Source organism: Phyllostomus hastatus, unplaced genomic scaffold (assembly GCF_019186645.2).
Source record: "Phyllostomus hastatus isolate PE091 unplaced genomic scaffold, TTU_PhHast_1.1 phas_contig_90, whole genome shotgun sequence".
Lineage (NCBI taxonomy): Eukaryota > Metazoa > Chordata > Mammalia > Chiroptera > Phyllostomidae > Phyllostomus > Phyllostomus hastatus.
Window position 1 is genome coordinate 8,414,581 of NW_025333984.1, and position 24,274 is coordinate 8,438,854.

General features: G+C 35.1%; 1 pseudogene; it reads right to left on the minus strand.

Moving 5' to 3' along the window:
- Window positions 1-708: 708 nt before the first annotated feature.
- LOC123827752 lies at window positions 709-5,932 on the minus strand (annotated as a pseudogene).
- Window positions 5,933-24,274: the final 18,342 nt, after the last annotated feature.

Sequence of the window (24,274 nt, forward strand, 5' to 3'; positions counted from 1 at the left end):
GGATGCCACTGAGTGAGCATGTGTACTGTGTGGCCATTCCATTCAAAATGACTGAGTGAGTAGAGAAACAAATCTGCATCAAATTTTGTGCTAAGCTTGAACATTCCCCCACAGAACTATTTGGATGATTCAGAAGGTTTCATCACTCATACATCATGTTTCGTGCAGAGTATTTTGGTGAAACATCAAATCACCCAGGTGACTCAGCTCCCCTACAGCCCAGATTTGGCACCCTGTGACTTCTGGCTTTTACCCAAACTAAAATCACCTTTGAAAGGGAAGAGATATCAGATGGTTGATGAGATTCAGGAAAATACGACAGGGCAGTTGATGGTGACTGGGAGAACTGCGTGAGGTTGCAAGATGCCTACTCTGAAGGGGACTGACGTGCAATTGTCCTATATACAATGTCTCATATCTTATATCTTCAATAAATATCTCTATTTCTCATATTACAAGACTGGATACTTTCATATGCCTCAACACAAGAAAGCAAGGAAGGACTACTTTACATTACACCCACCAGACATTCACGATGAGTTACCCTTCTAACCAAAGACTTATTTTTTTATATTGATTACAAATATTGTAGTCAGTTCAGTATATGTCAACAATCATACACAGTTCTAACATTTAGTAGTGTGAAGCACATGTTTCCATAGGAATAAGTGATGTGGTCTTCATTTCAGAGGAGCGGAAGTGATTGAATTACTCTCTGCTCTTTAATGTTTCAACTAACCATTCCATTGCCTCATCAAGACCAGTGCCTGTGGTTGCTGAAGTTTTGATATTTTCTATTTTTGGTCCTTCAAGGCAGGTAACCCAAGTGAATCTGCCATCTCTATGGGAGTCATGGCTTTTTCCATGTCCTGCTCATTTGCAAACACCACCAAAATGGCTTTTCTCGGTTCTTTTTCCTCCAACTTGGCAAACAACTCTAATTTGGGAATGCCAATTCATTTTGCTCACAACTGTCCACTACATAAATGACTGCATCTGTGTTTGAATAATAAGATCTCCAGTATGGCCTGCTAATGGTCTCGCCTCCTAAATCCCAGACTTGGAATGTAAGGTTCTCATACGGTACCGTTTCAATATTGAATCCAATAGTAGGAATGGTAGTAATGACTTCTGCAACCTGTAATCTGTACAAAATTGTACTTTTTCCTGCTCCATTTAAGCCCCAAATTAAAATCTTCATTTCCCAGATTCCAAGCAGACTAGAAAATGCACTTGAGGAAAAAGTCACCCTTGATGAACTGCCTCGTCGATCATCAGAGACAGGCCCTGGCCTCAGCAGTGACTCCTACTCAAACCCTGGTACCGCCACCTGCGAACCCCGGTGCTGCCAACTCCCTTTGCCTTGGCCTCTGGCTCTGGCTTGGAGGTGTTTTCCTTGGAACTGGTCTGCTGGCTGAAACTAATTTTCTTTTAAAATCCAGTTACCTATAGTCATCTGCACATCAGTTTCCCAGATTGTCTCCGTAAGGTCAGGTTTCCTTGTTAATTTACACTAAGTGAATTTTGTACCCTACATGAGGGGAATGACATCCACCTTAACTGCTAAAGTACCATCAGATTTGCATTGTAACTGTATACTTTTATACCAGATATTTTGGACCCTCACATTTTCCAAGTCAATATTAAACTACTTTTTATTAAGATCTCCTCATGTAAAAAAAAAAAGTGTTTGCAATTAGAAAACTGAGATATTTTTAATTATTCTAGAAAACTCAGAAGAAAAGTAAAAATAATAATATGGAGTGAATAGCTAGTGTCTTATAGGGGCATTGTTCTTCTGAACATGTATTGGGAAATACTGATGTAGACAGTATGTGGCTCAAGAGCAGTAACCTTGATTTATTTTTTATGCAATTTCCCCAGTAACTAGCTTAGTGCTAGTAAGTGTCTAATAAATGTTGGATGGATGGATGGATGGATGGAAGAGTGAATGAATTAACAAATGAATAAAATGACTTCTGATCAAGAGTTGAAATAGGTCACAGACTTCACTTTATGAGGTCAAAATTTCTATGCCCCAAGAAAAATTCTTTTTGTACTCTATTAAATGGCCTTTTAAGATTTGAACTTGACATTATCATCAAATCAGTAGATACATTTCAAGAAATAATACATGATTTTGACCTTTTTTTATTGTAGCCACCACATCATCAGTCTGCTTGATTAACTTGTCAGCTTTCTCCTCTGCAGATGGTAAGTCAAGCCCTTAGCACTGAAAGCTTTTAAAATGGCTAAAGAATCCATGATAAGGTCAGAATATATCAATAAAGATTTATTTTATTTTATTTTATTTTTATAAGAAGAAAATGACTGAAAATTGACTAGTGGCTGACTCAAATGCCATTTATTCATGTTTTTTATGCAAATAGGACACAGGTTTTCTCACAGTGAAGACTTCGAAGTTAATTTAAGGTGCATTTCTATTTTAAGACCACATAAACTAAAAGTTCTTTACAGAACTGCAATCTGAGCTGCATTTTCAGGAAGTGTCTTATTTATTAAACAAACAAAATAGTAAAATACTAAGCAGGGAGAAATAACACTACATTTCCCAAACCTAGCTATTATCAATGTCGATCAACATTTTTAATAATCCCATTTGACACTGCACTACAATATGTATCATGAAGGGGTTAGAAAATATGTCTTCTAAGTACCTAATATCAATGTAATTCATGTAGAGAGAGAAAACAGTCATGTGATTCAGCCTGAGACCACTTAAAAACATTGCTATAAAAACATATAATTTTATTTCTTTTCTTATGATAGAAAGATTCACAAAATTTTAATTATATAGAATTTTCACAGATACCCCAATTTGCCTCTACAATGAATTCCAATATTTACAGGAGATATTAAACATTAAATTTTAATTGACAAGAAAGAAAAGCAGTGACTGCCAAAGTAACAGGGCTCTTTCTTTGTCAGGTTTTTAGTGACATGAGTAAAAGTTTTGAAAGTTAGAGTTTACTCTCAGTGTTCTTTCCATCGTAATTACTATTTACTGATAACTTCTTTTCCTGCTTTCTCAAGTTGCCATCTCCCTCAGAGAGCTTGAGATCTGGGAGATAAATAAATCAAGAAGTACAGAGAGATGAAAGAGTGAGGCTGAAGAGATTTGGGTTGAGATTTCAATAGCCTATAAATCGTCAATAACAAGTGAACCATCTGACTTTAGAAATACATAATTTTAAATACTCAGAAGAAATAATAAGCAAAGGACAACATAGTGAAGGATTAAGATGGTGGTTCAGAATGGATTAGCTAAGTCAGTGGTTCTCGGCTGGGGAAGATTTTGTCCCCCAGGAGATATTTGACATTTGGAGACATTTTGGTTCATCACAATTGTGAGTGTGCTACTAGCATTTCAGTGGTAAAGACCATGAATACTGCTAAAAACCCTACAATGCACAAAATAGTCCCCAACAACAAAGAATCTGGCCCAAAAACATCAATGGTGCTGGGGTAGAGAAACTCTGACTGAGCTAAGTTCTGGTGAGACAAATTCATGTTACTCTTGGTGTTCAACTTTCATTATCTTCCCACAATATTAGGTTACTAAGTTTGCACTAAAGCAATCAATATTTCAATGTACACATTGCTCTAAAAATTGTGTGATCTTAGTTTATTTTCCTACTTTAATATAATGACACTTGACCTTTATGTATCAGAATGATTTTAGTGGTGGACAGAAACAATATTATTGTTTGTTAGGGTGTGAGATAAGATTATTTAATTTTCCACGTCTATTTTTAATTTTCAGAGAGGGAGGACAGTGAATCAGCAAAGAGTTAATGACAACTATTATAACATGTCTCATGTCAAAGGCAAAAACATTAAAATAGAACTATCCATAATGACCCTATAATTAGCATTGATTTTGATTTTAAGTGACACACTTGCTCGAGCATTTTCACCTCTCAGAGACAGCAGTATACTAATGATATCAAACCTCAGATTATTTCCTCATTTCACTCATCAGAGTCTTTGTTACCACATAGTGAGAAGCATGATGATTTGGAATAGTTTGAATATCGATGTGACTGACTTTTTTATAAGGCAAATATTTACTGCCAAATGCCCCTCTCAATTTTGCAAATGAAAACTATCTGATCTGCAAATAAAAATACCTTGAATATGATGGTCCAAGTTCTCATGGTCTTTGGCTGAGGTTTTATATGCTATTTGACTTGTGTTCTAAAAGAAATGAAACAATCTCAGGAGTAGCTTGAAATTTTTAGGGCTCCATTTTACATTATGTGATATGAGAAGATGAGACATGATTTTCAAATGACCTTAGTCAAGAGTTATTAAACAATGCCATAAACTTTATTTTTCAGGATTTTTATTGTACTTTTTCCATTACTACTCGTTCACCTCTACCCACCCCCACAATCACCACACTGCGTCCATGTCCATGAGCCCTTTTTCTTTTTGACCCATCCCTCCATCCCAACTTCCCTGCCCAATGGCTGTCAGCCTGCTCTCCATCTATAAGTCTGTCTCTATTTTGCTTGTTAGTTCAGTTTGTTCATTAGATTCCACACATATGTGAAATCATATGAAATTTTATTTCTCTGACTTATTTTACTTAGCATAATGTTCCCCAGGTCCATTCATACTGTGGCAAAGGGTAAAACTTTCTTCTTTTTTATGGCTAAGTAGTATTCCATTGTGTAAATGACCCATAGTTGTCCTAGTCACTCATCCACTGATGGACACTGGGGCTGCTTCCATATCTTGTCGATTCTAAATAACACTGCAATGAACATACGGGTGCTTATGTTCTTTCAAATTAGTGTTTTGGGTTTCTTCACATATAGTCCTAGAAGTGCAATCTCTGGGTCAAAAGGCAGATTCATTTTTAATTTTTGAAGAATCTCCATACTGCTTTCCACAGTGGCTGCATCTGTCTGCATTCCCACCAACAATGCAAAAGGATTCCCCTTTCTCCACATCCTCACTAGTACTTGTTTGATTTACTAATGACAGCCATTCTGACAGGTGTGAGATGACATCTCATTGTAGTTTTAATTTCCATTTCTTTCATGATTAGTGATGTTGAGCACCTTTTCATATGTCTATTGGCCATCTGTCCTCTTTGGAGAAGTATCTATTTAGGTTCTTTGCCCATTTTTTAATTGTGTTGCTTGTTTTTATGCTGTTGAGTTTTGTTAAGTTCTTTATAAATTTTGGATATGAACCCCTTATCAGATATTATTGGTGAATATGTTCTGTCATTCTGTGGGTTGCCTTTCTATTTTGTTGATGATTTATTTTGCTGTGAAAAACCTTTTTAGTTTGATGTAGTCCCATTTGTTAATTTTTCCTATTGTTTCTCTTGCGTGGGGAGATAGATCCAATAAAATATTGCTACAAGCTATGTCCAAGATTTTGCTGCCTATGTTTTTTCCTACAATTTTTATGGTTTAGGATCTAACATTTAAGTCTTTGATCTATTTTGAATTTACTCTTGTGTGTGGTATAAGAAGGTGATCTAGTTTCATTTTTCTGCATGTATCTGTCCAATTTTCCCAATACCACTATTGAATAAACTATCTTTAGCCTATGTATGTGCTTTCTTTCTGTGAATATTGACTATAAAGGTGTGGGTTTATTTCTGGGTTCTCTATTCTGTTCCATTGATCTATGTTTCTGTTTTTATGCCATAAACATGTGGTTTGACTACTATGGCCTCATAGTGTAGTTTGATATTAGGTAGCATGATTCCTCCAATTTTGTTCCTCTTTCTTAGGATTACTGTTTCTATGCAGGTCCTTTTCTGATTGTTTTAGACAGTATATTCAAAATAGAAAAAGGTTTTGGCAAAACTTTTGAGTGTAGCTCACATAGTAATCTTCTCTATGTCTGAAACTTTGGTATATCTGTAACGCTCCTCAATTCCCAGCATCCTTTACTACAGTGTTTCCATTCTTCTCTCCCTTTTTTGAGTGAAGTTCCACAACCAGAACTTATATAGCCCTGCTTTCATCAGCAGGTGTTCCATGTGATCATTGACAGGTAATCTAAACAACCAATGCATACTAATCATTGTCAAAGTATAATTTCTCCCAGATACTACATCTGCATTTTAATATGGACAATTTAGAAATACAATGCCTCACATGAAAGCAGTGATTCCAAAGCAACATTAGTTGATTACCATATTGATTGCATTTTGGCCTAATAGATGTATTAATATGTGAAAGATGCAACTTAACCAAATGATAATTGAAACAATGAATTCATAGACCTAAGAAAATAAAGTATAAAATAATTGAGGGATGGGTATCTCTGAAAGTGACCCTGATCATAATAAAATATACATATGCACATTCAGTTATTATAGAACAGAAATGGAATCAATCCTATCTAATATTAATATACTTTGGTGACAGAATCTGAAGTTTATCTATTTTTATAAATATTAATCTAAAAGATTGTTGTAAAAATAATGTATTTCTTTCTTGCAGTTGTCACTCCAGGTTATTTTGATTTAAAACAATCAAAAGAATACAGAGTTGACAGCTGTTTAAGTATTCCTCATAACATAAATTGTGAAGACCCATCTTCCTATTTATTTCAGTAATAATTCTAGAAAAGTCAACCATTACATTTTACAAATGAACAAAATATCATAAGGGAATATAGGAAGCTAGAGATTCTATTAGACTAACACTGTATGTAACTTAGCTTGAAATCTATTTTCTGTGACACATACAAGTGAGTGTGATATTCCTCTGGATTATCAGCTCAAATCCAAAAAAACATAGATAAATAATGACTGAACTCCCACAGCCTGAGAGGCAGGTTAACATGCATGCCATCATGACAAACTATAAAAGCTGGGAAGGAGTAAGTCTTGGTGTTACAGTTGAAAACATTAGGCGAAATGATAGATTGAAAATGATGGTTATACCAAAGGTGGAGAGAGAATTTCACCATAGAAGGAAAATATATAACATGATAAAACAGTACATGGGAAGAGGCATAAAAAATAAATTGCTGAAAGGAAAAAAAAACTAATATAAGAAAAATCAGGAAAATGCTATAATCACTTATCACTAAAATATATTTTTAAAAGAATTATCAAAACAGCATATTAGGCTTTAAAGGAAAGCATGGAAAGCATCTAGTCCATCTTCATCATTTTGAAAATGAAGAGAGTGAGGTCAACAGATATAAAAGTTGTGTAAAGCCCTGGTTGGTGTAGCTCAGTGGATTGAGCCCGGGCTTGTGAACCAAAGGGTTGGCGGTTCAATTCCCAGTCGGGGCACATGCCTGGGTTGCAGCCAGGTCCCCAGTTGGGGGCACGTGAGGGGCAACCACACATTGATGGTTCTCTCCCTCTCTTTTTCCTTCCCTTCTCCTCTCTCTAAAAAATAAATAAATAAAATCTTTACCAAAAAGTTGTGAAAAGTCACAAAATAAATCAATGGCACAATAGTAAAACATTTTATAGTATAATAGAATTATCATTTGATTGCAGCAGATAATTTGTTTATTTGAATTAGAGTACAACCTCTCCCACACTAATTCTCCAAAGAAGAATAAATATACAATGGGGATTTTCTCCCACTTACCTCTTAGCATAAAATTGCTGATCATTTTAGATTGGTTTTATCCACATTGGAAAATAATAATTAGCATGTATTCATTGCTTAATGTGTCAGATACTGTATATATTTTTCTTTTATTTCTTTTAATTCTTACAGCAACCTTATGAGAAAAGAACATTTAGTGTTGCCATTTTCAGATGAAGAAAGTGGAGGCTTAACAAGGGAGTAACTTGCCCAAACTCACAAATAAAAATAGAAGCATTAGCATTTTTAATCTGAGCAGTCTATCTTTGGATACCTCTAGGTTCTACTGCCTCCAAAAGGTAAAACTTGCCCTTAAAACCTAGTTTGTCAAGGTCTGCAGGGGAAGAAAATTAACAACAGTAAACACTCTTGAATATTCAGTGAAGCAACATGCAAATAAAGAAATGAATCATAAAACAGGAAGTTGATTGGGAAAATCAACTAAGCAAATCTCATGGCAACAATTTTTTAAACCTTCAAGAATAATACCTCTTCATGGGAAAAATTTTATTTACCCATGACATCCATTACTAAGGGTAGAATCTTGGAATGAGTGAACAGAAGCACAGAGGTTGGCAATACAGAAGAGAGGGAATCCTCCATACACTAGTATTCCTACAAAGATAAGAAAGAATGGGACTCAGCTCATGAGTGATGGTTAGCCTTGAAAAGGAGAAAGGACACCTCTTCCCTGGAGAAGACAAGAAAGAGGAAAATGTCGAGTGTGGATGCAGGTAAGATTTTTGGTTTGATAACAATGAGACAAAGGGGGTATAATTTAATGGTATCTATTTTCTCTTTGAAATAGTTAAGAGGTAATCAACTGTAGAAGGTTGAAGGTTTAAAGAGAATGAAAAAGTTTTGAAATAGCCATCATAGAGAATGAGAGAGAGCTGACTGAGGAAATGGAGTATTGTCAGGTAGCATTAAGGGCCCCTCTAAATAAGGAAGTGGGTGATTGAGGTAAATATTTTATTGTGAAATATGAGGTCTGTCCAGAAAAATTCCAGCCATTGTTAATATACTAAGAATGGTTTGCAAGACATTAATGTAACCTGGCAGCCAAAGAGAGTGGACTGGAATGTGCGTGTGTGAACAATGATGACTTAACTGTACTAGTGAGTGGGGGCAGTAGACACTGTTGAGTGAGCATGTGTACTGTGTGGTCATCACATTCAAAATGACTGAGCGAGCCCTGGTTGGTGTGGCTCAACAGGCTGAACACTGGCCTGCAAACCAAAAGGTCACCAGTTTGATTTGCAATCAGGGCACATGCCTGGGTTGCAGGCCAGGTCCCCAGTCGGGGGGCATGTGAGAAGCAACCACACATTGATGTTTCTCTCCCTCTCTTTTTCCCTCCCACTCTCTGTAAAAATAAATATTTTTTAAGGAAATGACTGAGCAAGTAGAGTGATGAATCTGCATCAAATTTTGCATTAAGCTTGAACATTCCTCTGTGGAAACTATTTAAATGGTTCAGAAGACTGCAGCTATGGACAACTGGTGACTGGCATCTTCATCATGAGAACACACCTGCTCATGCATCATGTCTTGTGTAGTTTTTTGGGAAAAATATCAAATTGCCCAGGTGACTCTGCCCCACTAGAAGTCAGAACCTTGGCGTCCTGTGACTTGTGGCTTTTCCCCAAATGAAAATCACATTTGAAAGGGAAGATATTTCAGACCATCAATGAGATTCAAGTAAATACAACAGGGCAGCTGATGGTGATTGAGAGCACTCTGTGAGGTCACAAGGTGCCTAATTTGAAAGAGACTGATGTGCCATTGTCCTATGTGCAATGTTTCTTGTATCTTCTTCAATAAATGTCTCTATTTTTTTCATATTGCATGGATGGATATTTTCTGGACAGATCTCATATCCCATCCATTGTGGTTAATTGTGTGTATCAACCTGGCTGGACCACTTTGCCCAATAATGTGGTCAAACATCATTCTAGATATTTCTGGGAAGATGGTTTTGGATAAGATTTACATTTAAATCAGTGGGCTTTAAATAAAGCAATTGTCCTTCATAATCTGGATGGGCCTCATTCAATCAACAGAAGGCTTGAATAGAACAAAAGGCTGGTTTTCCTTGGAGGAAGAGAATCCTCCAGCAGACTGTCTTCAGACTTCATCTATAATATCAGATCTTCCCTGGGTCTCCAGCCTCACTGCCTTTGGATTTAAACTGCAACTTTTTTTTGAGATTCTAGTCTGCCAGCCACTCCATCAGATTTCAGACTCACTAAGCCTTCCCAATTGCATGAGCCACTTCCTTAAAATAAACCTGTGCCTACATAATTACACATCCTCTTGCTTCTGTTTCTCTGGAGAACCCTAATTAATATATCACCCATGTAGAAAAATGAATTAAACATAAATGTATGATGAAAAAATAAAAATTATAAACACTGGTGCTTACAGATCAAGATATAAAGCATTCCTAAAGCTCTGAAGCTCTTATGTACCCCAGCCTGATCCCACTTCCTCCCAAGAACGTGTTGTACAATGGACAACAGTTTTCACAGTTGTATGTTTTGTTTTGTTTTTTGTTAATCGTATTCAGCATCTCTCTGTAGACTACAAAATGGGAGATAGGTACATTGAGCCAAAGTTGTGTTTAACAGGGTGGTAAACTATAAGAAACCCTGAATGAAAAAAAATAAGAATATGAACACAGTGTCATTGATGGAATGGGCTATATAGGAAAAGGGATAAACTGTTACATCAGAAAGGAAAGAGAAGACTGGAAACCTGTGAAACACGGTCTTAACAGACAGAGCTGCTGCTGGCTAGTGATTGCCAGAAAGCATGCCTCCCAATATTCCAAAATTACTTACAATTTTTAGTAAATATCCCCTGACCTTTAACTGACTTATAACTACTAAAACTATCTAATTGTTTAACCTAGCTTGATCCCTTTCTACATATTTTGCAACCAACTTATACTAAAAGGTTAACTGGGGACTTATGTTGCTTGATTTTTAAATGTATTATGGGTGACTTAGTGAGCTTTCCTCCTTCCATATGAGAATGGCTGCATGTGGCAACACACTTGGGAACTTCATTTGACTGTTTATCTGTGTACCAAAGCAGAACTCAAAGCAAAACATACTGACCTTGTTAGCTCTCAGCCCACCTTTACAGAGATGAAAGGGTTTTGTTGTGAAATGTACATTCTCATTGAGCTTCTTTACTTGATAAGAAGTCATTTCTATGCCCAGTCAATGTCAGAAGTTTATGTGTCTATACTTAGCCATCAACACACTCCATATTATACACCTCAGACCTATTTGAAATCAATATGAATTTTAAAAATTAAGTGAAATAGGATTTTTAGAGAATTGCCTAAACATGCTACAAAACATTTATTTCTCTATTTACCAAGAATTTTTTCTTGGACTAAACTAGACCAGCAGGTAGTGATATATTTGAACCACATTATTCAGGACTCATATACAATTGTTTTATTGATAGCAGTGTCTTATCTTGAGGAAGCCTATGAGGAAAAATCTCATAAAATGCTTAATTGTATTTACTATTAAGTTATTAAGGACATTGCTCATCATATTATATAACACCTTCTTTACAAAAATACATTGGAAAATTTTCTCTTACATCTCAGTATGAGGTATAATTGTATTTCTTTAATAAAACTGGCTTATTTTTACCTCGTGTTCACTGTGAACCATATGTCTTTTTTTGTATGAAATGTTAAGAAGCTCAGAGGTAAAGGTTTGGCCTACTAGCAGGTGTACTGACATTTCAGCACTAATTCTGTGTATTTTTATCACCCTGGCTTTTTGTTTTGTTTTTTTATGTTTATTTTTATTTTACTCTGATTGATCTAATCCTTTCTTTTGTTTCAATGTTTTTGTGCTGTTTGAACTTTATAAGTCCTTTAAAATGCTTTTGGAACAAGATTGGGCATAAATCAGTACATAACTAAACATAAATTATGAACAAAGAGGGAAGCATGGACTAGTGGAAAAAACAAGTGCTATGGTAACTTAATTGGCTTCTGTTTCCTAATATAAATTGTGCATATTTACACTTTCCCCTTATTGCTCAAGATCTTTGTGAAAAGAAAGTCACAGAATATACATGAAAACACTTTAAGTAGCAGACTAATTCTTAAATGCAAAACAGCCATACCAAAATCACCTTTCAAGCAGAATATAATTGATGATTTGTGCAATAATAAGTTAAATAAGAATTATCTCCCCCAATCACACTGAAAATAATAGCTATCTAAAAAGACATTGTGGCCAATATTAGTGAGAATTGAAAAACTCAGCATTATCATCAGCCAGTTTAAAGTTATTTATTGCTTTCTCTATGCACAAAATGTTCTGCTAGAATCCACAGAGCTCTTTATCCCAGAAAATCAGTTACACCGTTTTCACATCTGTAAATTAAAGATAGAGATTGGACTACATATTCCCATGTTCCCTTTCAGACAAAATGTCTATGATTTTATAGCTTTTCTTGGTTATGTCAGTCAACCAATTATTCACAGTATGTTTGTATGTTGTCATAAAGTGATAATTACCATTAACATTATTAAACATTTCTTTACAGAACTGATTGCTAACAGTCCATTGCTCTACTTATCCCTTTTTGCCATATATAATATAGTCTCCTGCTCAATACCAAGACCTAATCCATAATAATATCATAAAAGATGTTAGTGAAACAAAAAAACCACTGCTAGGACGGAGGAAATGTCATATTCAACATCCATGTTAGGAGTCAAATACAGAACAGATAAAATATTTCCTGGAAAATAGATACAAGTAATTGTTTTTAATGTGTCTGTGAACATCCAGGAAAAATTATTCAAAAGTCTATTTACTCACTGGGGTGATCACTTTGTAAGTGATATAAGTGTGCAGTCATGTTGCACACCTGAAACTTACACAGGGTGGGAAAAAGTAGGTTTACAATTATGCATACGTGAAACACAAAGTTTATTTTGTATTATTATTTATTTTTTAATTATTGTATTATTTACTATGAATAACTGTAAACCTCCTTTTGCCAACCGCTCTATAATATTATGTCAACTGAAATAAAAAAATGTCTATTTAAAAGCACCGTTAATGAAATATACAATAATATTAAGTTATTAAGAGATGTAGGAAAAAATCTACAGATGTCTACTACCAAAGCTGCCACTGAAGCCATAGAGAAATAATGGGTGATTATCCACTCAGGCAGCTTTTTTAGTGGCTATGAGGAATGACTAACAAGAATAAATGATGCATAATGTGATGGTTTTATATTATGTCCACAAATTCTTACATACTCCTCACTTCAAGAGGCAGAGCCTAATAGACCACCTTGAATGTGAATTTGTTAGAAGCAATTGCTTCTATTTGTTAGTATGTGGTTCTAACAAATAGAACAAAATATTGTGTGACTTCAGAGATTAGTTCACAAAAAGCACTTCAACACTCTTTCTCTCTCAAATCACTCATTGTGGAGAACACCAGATGCTGTCATGAAGACACTCACTTATCCAGAGACACGTGTTGTAAGGAACTGAGGCCTTAGCTGGTAAAAAAACTTAAGGACTCAAACCAACAGCCATGAGTAAGCTTGGAAATGAATCCTCCTGGCTCTCAGTCAGTCCTTCAGATGATAGCAGTCCGGCTGACATTTTGGCTATAACTCCTGGAAGATCCTGAGCTAGACTCACCCAACTAAGCTTCTCCAAAATTGCTGACTGAAAGAAACTGTGAGATAATGTTCACAGTTTTAATCCACCGAGCCTGAGGTTAACTTGTTATGCAGCAATTTATACCTTAAACAAAGGGACACAATCCTAGATGTGTCAAGTATACAAATTCATGGAAAAGAGGGAGAAAGCATTTGAATTAGTGGTGAATAATGGAAAACATCTAATAAAATAATATACCTTTGTGTTTCAATAGATACAGGTCATTTATGTAAGTAAATTATTCAAGTTTGAGAGGTTTTTAATATATTTTGAAACCAGTTTTCAAAATTTAATCCTTTATTATGGTTTAACTAGGGACTCTAAAGAGAATTCCCCTTATGAAAGAAGCATTGTTCATACCAAATAGGGTGCTTCCTTCTATTCCTTGTTTCCTTTGTAGACTGTGATTACTTCTAATCCCCACTAGACTAGTAATCAATTTGAAAGCATTTGGCATGTTTTATTATTGCTAGAATCATAACCATTGCTAAGAGTTTAGAAACCAGAGAAAAATGCATTTAAATATCACAGAGGCATAACATTACCTACCTGCAAACAAACCTGAAAAAATGCAGATAATCACTCTCACAAACATATACTACTTAAAATGCAACCCCTCCATTTTGAATGCCCTCATCGTTTTTCAAGATGACAAACCAGAAAGCTGGACCTTTTTCCTTCCCTTTAGCTATTGTATTTATTCAAACTGAACCATGAACAGGCTTGCAAAAGGTAAATTTAACTGACAATGTGACAGCAGGGCAATGATATAAAATACTACAGCAGCTTTTACCCACCTCACTTTTAAACATTCCTGGTGTTCTCGCATCATACACTTTTATTCTTTGATTCTCATATATGCAAAGTAAAAGAAGACATTCTATCTTATTTTCATTAGATAAAAATAACAGTGAAAAGTTCACAGTTCTTCTCATTGATTAATACACTAAATCGTCATAACAAGGTTTGCTTTATAGAAACTTTCCCTATGTCCATCCAAATTCACAATGATATACCAAAGATCTCATTAAGAGTCAGTTTGGTCTCTGATGGCCTCAAGGAAGACAGAGAGCTACAGTAAAATGCCAGCATGTTTATTTAACCCCATCAAAATTATGCCAAAATGAGTACTAAGAACATTAGTTGAAAATAATAGGAGCCCTGACCAGTGTTGCTCAGCTCATTGGGGGTCATCTCACAAAGCAAAAGTTTGCCAGGTCAATTCCCAGTCAGGGCACATGTCTGGGTTGTGGGTTTGGTTTCCACTTGGGGCACATATAAGAGGCAACCAATCGATGATGTTTCTCTTCTCACATGATGTTTCTTTCCCTCTCTCCCTCCCTTCCTCTCTCTCTAAAAATAAATAAATAAAATATTTGAAAAAAGAAAATGAGGGCAACAATATGAGTTCTCAAGTTTAATTTTCTATTAAAAGCACATTTACTTTGAATAACATTGCAAATCACTTCAACAATTTGCATTTGTAAAGCTTTTAAAAATGAAATACAACATGTGAAGTTGTGACAATAGACCATGGATCTGTGGTATGGACTCAATGGATGGTACTTATTGTACTAGTACCACTGATACTGCTGCCGCTCTCATTTTTACTAGAAAAAAAATAGTGGCAGTAATAATCTAGCAGCTTCATAAGAGTACTTTGCTATCCTCCCCCTTTTTATATGTGCATTTTTCCGAAAGGGAGCATTACATTAATTATAGAAGGGTCACTAATTAAAACACATTACCAAGATGATCACTGAGCCCCTTTAGTATATATAATCAGGAGAAAGGGACCAGATTTTATGCAAGACAATAAAGACTCAAGTGGGAATCAGGAGGAAGGAAGGCTGGAGAATTCTAAGTAATTTTGCAAAGGCAGAAAAGCTACTGACACAGTAGTAATACTAATCCATTATGAGATCCACTGATATAAGTTACAAAAGACATTACCACTATAAAATCCACAGGATGAAGAGAAGAAAAAGGAAAAAAAAGAAAAATAATCATAATCATTATCACAAAATATGGAAATGTATACAGAAAAGAAGACAATGACAACAACTGAAGATAAGTTTGCTAATTGTAAAATCATCTTGATAAGGAAACACAGAAACAAAATGTGGAACACTATTCCAAAGCTTAGTATTTTACAGTCTCAGGAATTTACCTACTCTATTTTTTGTAAGGTGACTCTGGTCCTAACTCCTCTATAGAAGAAGTTGAATTTATAGAGGACATTAAAGATTTTCAAGAAAGGCAACTTAAGAGAATCTTTAAGTAGACATGTGGGTTAAGAGAGTGTAAATCCTGGGGAATCTCCAGTTCAGACATTGAATTACCCTGAATCCTCTTGTAAATCACTTAGCTTCTCTGTCCTACTGTTTTCCCTAGTTAAGAGGCCTCCTTTCTAAAGTCTAAACAATGCACATTCCAGTATCAGTCATGATAAAGACTCTTTATACATACAAAATAAATTTCAGCTGCAATAATTTCTTTTAAAAGTAAAGCTATGATTTTATCTAAGATCAGAAAGAAAGTGAGATTGAGGAGGAAGTGCCAGAGGATTTTAGAGTCCAAGAGGTTTATTGTTCTCTATCCTCAGCACTTCTGAAGAGTTCACAGAAATACTAATACCTGTTTATTAAAAGTAAGAGAGAAAAGCAGTAGGGAATAGATAATAAAAAAGAACCTGATTTCATATTTAGTTCCTTTATTTCTCAAAGCTCTTTCAAGACACTTTACATGATAATGAGTTAAATGTCAGCAGCAGTGAGCATAGGTAAATCGAAATAATTTACACTTGGCAATAAATTACACAGAAGCTTGGAGGAGAGAGCCGCCTTTATTGAAAGAGGGGATATTTGGTAGGATGCAAAGTATTGCTATTGCTGTTCTTCCTGTTGAACACACATTTGTACAATGCTTAATATATTATCAACTATAATAATTTTTATTAGTTTTTGTTCCTAGGCACCTAAAGAGATGAGCCCTGTTAATTATCCTATTTTCCACATAAGAACACTGGCTTACTTACATATTTCTCAAGTTGCTGTTACCTAAATCATTCATTGACAAAGAGCCTTTTAAAATCAGTTCATCCTGCCCTGGATGTGTGGCTCAGTTGGTTGGAGCACTGTCTTATATACCAAAAGCTTGTGGGTTCAATGCTCAGTCAGGGTGTGTGCACGTGTCAACCATAGATGTCTCTCTCTTATGTAGATGTTTCTCTCCCTCCCTCCCTCCCTCTCCCTCTCTCTCTCTCTCTTCCCGCCGCCTTGCACTCTCTTTTAAAATCAATGAACGTGTCCTAGGGTGAATAATAAAATTTATACATATATAAAAATAGTCCACCCAAATAGGAAGAAGTCCTCGTTAGGAGTTATAAAATCACAGGACTGTAACTCAAATGGCATCTGAGTCTATCCAATCTAAATGTTTTCTTAAAACATAAATGAATACTTTATATTTAAAACTTCATAAAAACAACAATATAAGGAGAACATAATCAGAACTAGATAATGAATATATACAGTTTGCTGAGAACTAATTTAAGCATATACAGTATACATTGAAAAACAAATATCAAACGATCTCTTTTCACTGGTCTCTGGACTACATCGTACTTCCCTCTCTGTCACTATTCCAGGCCTCTGCTGAGCCACAAAAGATCCACCTAATTTCTGATATGATAATTATAGACTTTTTGTTATTCTCTCAGAAAGTATTCAAAGTTCAGATTTTATATTACTGAAAGGTCTTTTCCTCTATCCAATTTCTTAAAACTGTACACTGAAGAAGCTACAATTAAAAGCTGATTCCTTGCAACAATAAAAAGATGCTATTTTGCTGAGGTTTTTCCATTGAACTACTTCTTGCCCTTCATTTGTGGGTTCCAAATATAATTCTCTATTCCTGTCTTTCTAGTCAGTTGCTTAACTACCTGAAAAAAAATATTTTACTACTTTCAACACCTGAATAGGCATTGCTATTTTACCAAGAAATGACTACTGGGGGGCAATAAAATTGCAAGGGAAAGGAAATGGATAATTGGCCTTATTCTAGTACTGTGGGCTACCAATACTGTTCTTGTGAATTTTAACAGACTAGGTGAGTTTCTAAAAAATAAATTATATATTTCTGTTCATAAAAGCATAATGTTTCCTCTGGCTTATATATTTTTTAAATTAGAGGAATATTCCAGTGAGATGAATGGCAGGAGAAAAAGAACCTGACCAAATTCTGAACTTTTAAATTCCACTTAAAAATTGTGTAAGCTATTTAAAACCCCACTTTTAAGGAATTACTAAACTCTTTATTTCATTAATACAACTACCCAAAGTGAATACTTATTACCAGATCATTATGCATAGTTTGGTGATCAAAAGATGTTTAATGAATGACAAGATATCACCATATAATCTAACATAATATCGCTGGAAAAAATATTCTTTAGGGCACTGAATTAACATGAAGTACTATACACCCTTTGGAAGTTCAAAGGCCTGTAGAAAGCACATAGAAAGAATAAACCTGCCTCATTTCTAACAGTTCAATAAATGCGTTGTATTCTAACCCAAAATTCCTTTTTTCCATAGTACTTACTATTGAGTTGATAAACTACTACCAGTGGTTGCTGGATTAAACTACAATTTCTTAATTACTCCATTTATTAATATTTATAAGTGGGCTTGTTATTTCCTTATAGAATATGGGAACAGAAAGGAAGGTATTTCCTTTCATTTGAAATATCCTTGTGAACTAGGCAGAACTGTCCTCCTTAGCAGACATGACTCCATGTATTAGAATAATTAACAATATTCTTTATTACTTTCATAAAACAACCATTTCATTTCCTCTGGATTTAAGTGAAGTACATAATATCTTTCATATGTATGTATCACCAACCAAGCAAAAAAGTCTGCATTCACTTTGGTTGAGTGATACTTCCATCTCACACAGAAATTTCTGTCAATGCACTATATGGTTTACCTTGCTCTATATGATTGTGGACTTTGTTCATTTTACATCATTGTTTTGTCAGTATAGGAACAATTCTTCCACACAGAAGTCACAACATGTGAGAGGAGCAAATGCCCTACCTTAATGTATTTTTTAAGTTTTTCAACAGTGTTGAATCAGAAAAGGAACATAAAGACAGGAGAGGGTCAGAATCTTCAACACTGAATCCAAACATAATCAGAATATCCCACCCTAAATCACAGTCACACAGACCCACTAGTCTGCAAACAAAACAAAGACTAAGAGGAACTCCTCTGAAGGAAAAAGTCCAAGATTTAACTAGAGGAGCCTAGAGGATTTCACTAGAGACATTTTTCTTCTATATAAGAGGGGCAAGAAAAAAGATTTGAGTTTGAATTTAGTGACCTCTTTCTGCCCACCCAGAAGTAGAAACAGTGATGATATTCAACAGCAGTGGGCCAAAAAGATGAGAGAAAACAGAAGAACGCTTGTATCCTGAGTCCATGAACACTTGAGTGTGAATGGTACTACAAGATAGGTTTCTTCCTTCACCTTGTGTTTATGTTTTCTTCCTCTCCTCACTAAATTTCTTGCAAACATTTGTCCTTTAGAAAGATAAAGTATTTTAAAACATTGGTTGTTGAATACTTGATACTAAAATTGGGTCATGAAATTAGTGAGAATAATGCTACTCTAGCTGCCAAGAGAAATCAATCTTCACTTGAACCTTTGACTTGGTTAAAGTTCAGGGACTGATTTGCATCAGACATTTTTTCCACATAATTACATAGCCAGGAGTAAGAGCATTTGACAATGATCACATAACTCATAACTACCTACAATTCAGGTAAAGCAGAAAAGCCAACTGTATGTCTTCAGGTTATGTACCTGTACTTGAGGCTACACAGCATCACTAATGTAGCTTTTGACCTTTCATATGTGCATAGAGTATCTGCACAAGTCAGTCACAATGATCAGTGTTACTAAAAGAAAAACTGAGAGAGAAGGAGGAGAAGGAAAGAAGGAGAGGCCAAAGGGGAGGGTGAGAAGAAAGAGGGAAGAGAAGAAATTATAGTGGAACACAATTTACACCCTCATATTTCTTCTGTGATGAACAGACTGTTAGGTCGTTTCCATGATACTTATCTCCTGGTGTTTCTGTATAATCCTCTCTCTTCCAGTGTAGGTGGGACTGGTGACTTTCTCCTAAGCAACAAAAAATGTCAAAGGTAATAGAATGTCACTGCCATCATTGTTTTGTTATATAAAACTCTATCTTGCTAGCAGACTTGCTCTAGAATCTTGTTCTTGTTGGCATTGAAGAAGCAAGCTGCCATGAGTCCTGTAGCCATAAGGAAATGAAATCTGCCTGCCAGCTGGGAGAGCTTGGAAGCACACACATCTTCACACCTCCAGATGAAAACTCAGCCCTGGCCCACACCTTGATTATAGTCTTGCTAAGGGCTCATATAAGCTGTGCCTGAAATTCTTACCCCCAGGAATGATGAGATAATAAATGTGTGTGTTTTTATGCTATTAGTATTGTGATGATTTGTTTTGCAGCATATAATACTAATCTATTCTCTTTTGATCACATGAATGTGTATCCCAAGGTGACTTATCCTATGTATTGGGGTTTTTCTGAATAAATTAAATGGTCTGGCACAATATCTTGAAACTTTCACATGGCTTCTAAAATTGAGATGTGAATGCTAACTAGTGATAATATAAATACTTATTTTCCTCAAAACAATAGTACAAAGTACTTAGAAAAATAGAAACTCAGTTTTTACTACTGTCCACGGGTATCAATTCATGGTAATTGGGAATACTGTGTATATAAAGCATTAAATGCTATATTTTCAGATGCTCAGTTATTATTAAGATAATTTGAATGAAATCATAAATGTAATAGAAATGAAAGGGACCTTAGAGATGCTTAAATCCAAATCATTTTGGAGATAAAGAACTTGAAGCCTACAGAGGTGAAGTGACCCAGGGAATTTAGCTAGTTAGTGGCAGAGCAGGAAATAGGAAGCTTGGATGCCAAATACTTTGTACCATTCTATCCTTACTCCTAATAATTGTACTGTTATTTTAAAAGAAATGATAGCACATTCAAGTAAATATTATCTATTCAGAATACAACTAAAAGTTTAATTGCACAGGTAAGAATTATAGGTGCCTACTATATTCTTGGGTTTTCTTTTTTATTTTAAGAAATGGTGTGGTACTCCATTCACAAAGTGATGACATCTCTCTTTCCAACACACAGTCTTTCTGCATTAGTGCCAAAGTGGTAAAGGTCAATCCACTGTTGCTTTTACACATGATTATTATTAAAAGGCATAACATTTAAATTGTATAGTGGAATATTTTACTCTATGGATTACACTTTGCAGTTTCTGTAAGTAGCTCCTAAATTCTTGAGTCAATACTGAAACACAACAATTCTTATACTTTCAGTTAGCTCAAGACATCTCTATACCAATCTCCCATAAATTAAAAGACCATCTGGTCCTACCATCTATATTATAATATTTTTATTTGGGTTTTGAAGACAAATTGTATTTTTTTCCAAAAAATGAGTTTGATAGTCATTTTATTTTTATTCTAGAGCATTCTGAAGTGAATAACTCAGCAAATACTCTTTAGTCACAGTTTCCATAAATGAAACAATCCCACTAGGTAACCTTTCAAACTACAATATTTGGACCACAAGTAATTCCTTTTAAGATGTTCTGGTGAAAAAAAAAAAAAACATGATGAGAAATATGTTGTCCACATTCAAAACTCAAGCTGCACTCTTAAATTTATAGTTCCTTTACAAATTCTTATTGCCCATTAGATATTTCTCCACTCTATTGCCTTGAACGCTGCCCAGGGGGGAATGTAAAAGGAAAGAAAGTGACGAATGGAGGGAGAGATAATAATGTACTGAGAAAAGAATGGTACAGTACCACTGAAAATTGTCTCAGATAATCCAAACTTCCACACCTTTTTCTGGGTTATAAATAGTCTATTTTTGAAATTGTATTTATTTTTTTAGAAAGGGGGGAGAGAGGGAAAAAGAGAGGGAGAGAAACATTGCTCAGTTGCCTCTCACACACCCTCCAACCAGACTCCTGGCCAGCAAACCAGGCATGTACCTGCCCTGACTGGGAATTGAACTGGGGACATTTTGGTCTGCAGGACGACACCCAACCCACTGACCCACACCAGTCAGGGCTAAATAGTCTATTTTTGAACTTTCAACACACATGCACACTTGGATTTGACTCTTTTAAACAATAAACAGAAGTAAACTAAGGGAGTATATATGGAGAATAGCTCATCTTGGCATTAACCCTCTGGTAAATACATTCCCTTCCCCCCACACACACCAAATAAGCCAACTGTCCATTATTGTCTCTGTGTAGTTTATGAGGTAGCAAGTCACTACTGTGTATGGTTATGCCAGGTAATACGCAGCCCAGGGTTTAGGAGCCAATTCAAAGGGATCAGATCATCCCCATGTTCCAGGATTGCTCAGAAATGAAGGGAGACCCTTTATTAATGCCTTGCCATTATTTGGGAACTACATGATTGACTCCAAGGACTTCTTTTCATTTTCATTTTAGTTTTTCCAAATATACTGTAGATAATAGATACATTGTGGTGGTCCAGTGTTGTAAAAGTTGTTAAATTAGTGCTCTTAAACAAAATTGAAAATGACATTTTTATTAAGCTGGCATGAACCATGTTGCAAAATTGCTTTTAATATGACAATGTTTGCAGTTTACTATGCCATAAGTGCAGTTTGGCAGTGGAATGTACATGAATATTTCATCTAGCACAGGCCAGGACTTTGTAATTATAAATAGACCTGTTCCAACAGACAGACAGATGCTTGTGTTGCAAAGCAAATGTTCTAAAGTATGAGTAGCTGGGTAAAGGCTTGGGGCAAAGCACATGTATGTGGTGTATGTACACACATGCACATGGGCACACATGCCCACATCCAGGTGTATGTGTTACCTGTAGAAAGTCATGATTTTAGGCACTGGGAAAGCTGAGAAGGGAGTGGTAATGTCAGCGACAGCTGTGACCCAGACTGTGTTACCTCTGTGGCACCCCATTGTAATTTGCTTCTCTTGTGCTGCTTCCATATAGGAAAACAGCTTCTGTCTCTTGTCCCAAGCACAAGTATACCTTTAAACCCTGATCAAATTGTATGGAGATCATCAAAGGGCTTAAGCAGCCTGTGTGCTCTACATTTTGCCACAAGCAAATTAATCAGCAAAAGCAATTTCTCATGTGTCTTTCTTCAACATTATCACACAATGTATATTGAGTATCATGTCACCAGGTGAAACAACTTATTGTATCAAAATGAAGAGTAAACATTGTCCTTCTTGTGTGGACGTCCAGTGAACTCAGCAGTCTGAAATTTTCATTGCTCTACCCATTTGATGATGATTGTGAAAGACATGCATTGCTTGCCACATTTCTAAGTGAATTTAGAGTTTCTTCTTCTCCCTGTGTTTGGTTTGATGAAGGCAATAGAATACATGTGGTTAGAACACGACACACAAACAATGATAATATAGCACATCACTAACAAGTTTTTACATTATGGCAATTTTCAAAAAGACTAAATCCTCATCAATACATCCAAAAAGTACTCTTTTAGAATACCTCAGGGGCTAAAAGGAGTCTCACAAATATTAATACAACTTCCATTTACACATGTGGAAAAGAAGAAGCCCTGAATAGAAGTTCCAATGGTCTACAGCCTTGGGAAAAGAAAGCAGCTCTCTGAACCTGGTAAATAGTCAAAACAAATTTAGTCAGAATGAGTTTGTATTTGAATAAAAAACAATGCCTTGAGGAGGAGTGAAAATTGCCACAGTTAAATAAATTACTAACAATTCCCTTGCTTTACCAATATAAAATCACTGGCAATGAGAAAAGTTAACACCATTTAATAATAATTTTTCTAAAATTATTTTTAAGTACTATTGGGTTAATAATAAATGTAAACTATAACCTTTTTATTTATGTAATAATTCATGCAATTAAAATATACAGTTTATAACTAAATGTTCATTTATCAGTAGCCTTCATAATTTGTATTGTTTCCTTAGCCAGTGAAAATTACATGGATACAGTTCACATGAAAGAGAAAAAAACTTTTTTTGAAAATTGTAAAGTACTATCTTGGAGGATAATTTTCCTTTCATATGGTTTTGTTTTAAAGTTTCAGTTTGTTTTATTTTTACCTCTGAAAAAGTTATTATTATGCATTTGCTTTGTACCTTTGTTCATTCCGCTCCAATCACAGGGTTTCTTTGCTCCATTACAAATTCCCTTTCTGTAGAATCAAAAGAAATCTGGCATAGAATTTGTCATGTTTTCTAGTTTGCCTAAACTAATCTCATCCTTTGAAAATATCCCTGTATATCTAGTTTTCTTTGAAAGTGCAATTCAATTTGAAGCAGATTTAGAAAGTTTCTTAGCAAAACTAGACTTTTTCCCTCTATGTTATATAGAAAAAGAAAAAAAATTTTTCAACTAGTTTGTGTAACTTGGAGCACAACTTCAGTGAAATTGTGTATTTTTTTTCTTTCACACAGTATACCAAAATATAATATTAATGTTTGGCATTACAAATTGTCTCAAAATAAATTCATAACCTAGTAGAACTAATGTATCATTAATACTGCTAATAACCATTTATGCTTACATCCTTGTATATCTCCACCTCTTGTATGATGCCGATCAAACCTTTCTCTTGTACTTTCTCTCCTTATTCTGCTTCATCTTCTCCTACTTTTATTCTTTAGCTTAAAGTTTTATTGCCTATCTTTGTAAAATGCTCTATGTTGCAATTTGTTTGAAGGATACCATAATAAAAAAAATTTTGGCTTCCTCCTCTCTCTTTCTCCACCATTGTGGTCTGTGAGATTCGTTCTTCTTCACC